The sequence below is a fragment of the Orycteropus afer genome, unplaced genomic scaffold (genome assembly GCF_000298275.1).
Source record: "Orycteropus afer afer isolate SDZICR_OR568_19922 unplaced genomic scaffold, OryAfe1.0 scaffold00224, whole genome shotgun sequence".
Classification (NCBI taxonomy): Eukaryota; Metazoa; Chordata; class Mammalia; order Tubulidentata; family Orycteropodidae; genus Orycteropus; species Orycteropus afer.
In genome coordinates this window covers 3,183,544-3,186,496 of record NW_006921811.1, presented here as the reverse complement: position 1 = coordinate 3,186,496, position 2,953 = coordinate 3,183,544, and the positions used below count along the sequence as shown (strand labels likewise).

The following is a 2,953-nucleotide window of genomic DNA, read 5'->3' as shown; positions in this document are numbered from 1 at the left end:
TTTCAGACATTTGATGAGAGAGCATTGCCCAGTAGGTACTGATTCTTCTGAAGGGCACCATGGGTCTAGTTCTAGAGTGTGGACAAAATGTAGAAATGGAACCAATTGCCACTGTACCATCATTTCTGGGACAAACAAGGAGACACAGGCAGACAAGGAACAAGTCCTTCCACTCCACCTGCTTCCTGGACTCCCTCTGGACTGGACTGGACTGGTGTCCCCACTGGTGGATTATAACAGGCAGTGAAGGCTAGTGGTGGTTCAGTGGTAGACTTCTTGCCTTCCATGCATACAGCCCAGCTTTGCTTTCCAGCTACTGCACTCCACGTGCAGCCACCACCTATCCATCAATGGAAGTGTAGGTGTTGACATGATGCTAAACAGGTTTCAATGAAGCTTCCAGATTAAGATGGACTAGGAGGCCAGGCCTGTCAATCTAATTCCCAAAATTAGCCAGTGAAAACCTTACAGATCACAATGCTCCAATTCATAACCAGTCATGGGGATGGCACAGAAGCAGGCAGTGTTTTCTTCCCTTTCACATGGGGAAGCCATGAATTGGAGGCTGACTTGACAGAAGTTAACAACAACAGTGGGAAGCAGTTACAAAGGACCAATGAGGCGTACAGGTCCCAGGCTCAGCCTCAGAGAGTAAAGCACAGAACAGGATGTTTTCAGCTTTGAGATGAGAGCTTGATAACTGGCATGTCATTGTTATTAGGTGCCTTTGAGTTGGTTCTGACTCAGAGTGACCCTGTGTATGACAGGACAAAACACTGCCCAGTCCTGAGACATCCTCACAATAGTTGTTATGTTTGAGCCCATTGTTGCAGACACTGTGTCGATTCATCTTGTTGTGGGTCCTCCACCCACGTTGTTTGGGTTGACTCTACTTTGAGGAGGAAGCTCTTCCCTAGTCGTATTTTAGACACCGTCCAGCCTGAGGGACTCTGTTCTGGCTGTGTGTCAGACAATGTTCTGCTGGGTCTTAGAAGTAGCTTTCCAGGCACTTCTTCCTGGTCTATCTTAGACTGGAAAATCCACGGACACTTGTCCACCATGGGTGAGCCTGCTGCTAGTGAAAACACCAGTGGCGTAGCTTCTAGCATCACAGCAACATGCAAGCCACCAACTGTCTCAAACTGACAGATGAATGGTGGTGTAACTGGCTTAGCATCCTACAACTTTAGGAGGCATGTTCCTTCTTCCCTCCTTGCCTTCTTTTCCTTCCTTTTCTTCTTTCTCTCTCTCAGTAGTTTGTGAAATAATGATGTTTCTTATACTCAATGGCATCTTAAATGAACTACAATATTAGGCATAAGGCTGGAGTAATTTGTTCAAACAAGATCAGGCAAATTCCTATGGCAATTATCACCATGAATTGCTATGTGTCAGGACAGCTATCACCGTTTTATGGACATACCCCTAAGACCAAATAGTAGATCTGCATAATTCTTTTGGAGGTCTGGGGACCTGGGTTCCTGTGTCAGCTCTATGTTTTATTACTTAGGTGACTTTGTACTTTATCCTCTGTGTTCCTTCTCTCACCTGTAAAATTATCATAATTACTCACGTTTATTGAACTCTTAGTCTATGACGGACCTGTTCTAAGCACTTTAGACAAGTAGCTCATTAAACATTAGAATGTCCCCATGAGGCAGCAGTAGTATTATCTCTATTTTATGGATAACTAGGACAAAAACAAGTGAGTAAACTTGCTTCAGGCCATACAGGCAGTGAGTCAAGGAGCTCATAATTTCTCCCACCTTAAGACTTGATAAGTTAACAGGTATTGAATTGCTCTATACAATGTGAAAAACTAGGGGCTTGAAAGGGAACTTGATCATTACTTTTATAAGTTAGATTTCTTGACTTTCAGGCCAGAGCACTTTCCACTATTTCTGACTTATCTCAAGTTTCCCATTAATGTTTTTCCCTCCCTACATCTTCCTGGAGAATTCCAAAGTCCCTGACTTTTACAATTCAACGATTACAGTACAAAAATAGCTCCTTGCAACATCCTTTATAACCAAAAAGTATCAAAACAACCTAAGTGTCCATAAATAGGGGACTGTTGTTTTTGTTGGGTGCAATGGAGTTGATTCCAACTCACGGTGATGTTGCGTGACAGAGCAGAATGGCCTTATAGGGGCTTTGTGCCTGTAATCTTCACAGAAACAGATACCCAGGTCTTTCTCTGGCAAAGCCTGTGTGTGGGTTTTACCTGTCAACCTTTCAATTAACAGCAGAGCATTTCAGCATTGTGCCTCCAGGGTCTACTTGCAAAGGTTATGATATCTTTATAGAGTGAGGAACTACGCAGACATTAAAATAAAAATCAGCTTTCTAAATTCTGATATGGAAAGATCAAGATAGATTGTTTAGTGCAGAGAGCATGGTACAGAATATTGTGTAGAAAAGACCATAATTTATGTCAAAAGTGTGTGTGTGTGTGAGCACAACCCTTGGAAAAGACACACAAGCATAAACCTCTAGGAAGGGTGATGTGGGTTGATTGTGTTCAACATAGAGATATGTGAAAGGCCTAACCCCCAGCATCTGTGAATGAGACCTTACTGGGAAATAAGGTCTTGGAAGATGTAATCAAATTAACATGAGTCATAATAATTAGGATAGGCTCCACTCCAATATGGTTAGTGTTCTTATAAGAAGAAAAGAAGACACAAACACACAGAGGCAAGACGGTCCTCTAAACAGAGTGGAGACTGGAGTGATGCATCTACAAGCCAAGGAATGGCAAGGATTGTGGGGAGCCACCAGAAGCTAGGAGCTCTAGTGGTGCAGTGCCTCAGGCATTTGTTCTGATTCTCTGCTGAGTCATATGACTTATTTCCTCATCACTCCTTGGCCCATTCAGCAAATATTTACTGATTCAGTGCTTTCACTGGACTCTTGCCTTATATATATTAACCAGAAGGCTGGTGGTTCAAAC

At 43.0% G+C, this 2,953-nt stretch overlaps 1 protein-coding gene across 1 annotated transcript in view; it reads right to left on the bottom strand.

The window, feature by feature from the left end:
* Window positions 1-2,953, bottom strand: part of SLC2A9 (solute carrier family 2 member 9) — a 352,889-nt gene that overhangs the window by 275,979 nt on the left and 73,957 nt on the right. The window lies entirely within an intron of this gene.